This window comes from Nestor notabilis, unplaced genomic scaffold, assembly GCF_000696875.1.
Source record: "Nestor notabilis isolate BGI_N333 unplaced genomic scaffold, ASM69687v1 scaffold21016, whole genome shotgun sequence".
NCBI classification, from domain to species: domain Eukaryota; kingdom Metazoa; phylum Chordata; class Aves; order Psittaciformes; family Psittacidae; genus Nestor; species Nestor notabilis.
Genome location: NW_009933589.1, coordinates 7,424 through 7,828, shown reverse-complemented (window position 1 = coordinate 7,828; position 405 = coordinate 7,424). Strand labels below are relative to the sequence as shown.

The following is a 405-nucleotide window of genomic DNA, read 5'->3' as shown; positions in this document are numbered from 1 at the left end:
TTCCCTTCCTTTCCACCCCTCCTAGATATGGACTTTGAAGAACCAACAGTAACCCTTGAATGGGGCTAATGTTGCTTTCAAAGTTAACTCTGTCTTGGTACATTTGTATTGCCCAAGTGGCAAGAGTGGACTCTTTGCTCCTGGCTTACCTCCTGAAACGTGGGTGTAGACTGAGCTTGGTGTCCTACCCTACAAATGTGGAACAAGACACGACTTAGAAGTGCTGTAACGCTGATGTAGGATGTCTTTTTGTCGGTTTCTCTAGCAGTCATCCCTTCCCTTTACCCGTGTCCACCGACCCGCTTCTGTTTTTGGAGCCTTCTAGTAAGGGTAGCCGGCAGGTGGTGCTGATGGATGTGTAGTGATCCCTCCATGTCCTGGACCGCTGCTGCCCGCTCCCCAGTG

General features: G+C 50.4%; 1 protein-coding gene across 1 annotated transcript in view; it reads left to right on the top strand.

Moving 5' to 3' along the window:
- The window catches only part of VEZF1 (vascular endothelial zinc finger 1), a gene marked incomplete at its 5' end in the record, with an annotated part of 7,351 nt that overhangs the window by 5,717 nt on the left and 1,229 nt on the right, over window positions 1–405 (top strand). The gene's annotated exons all lie outside the window — the stretch shown is intronic.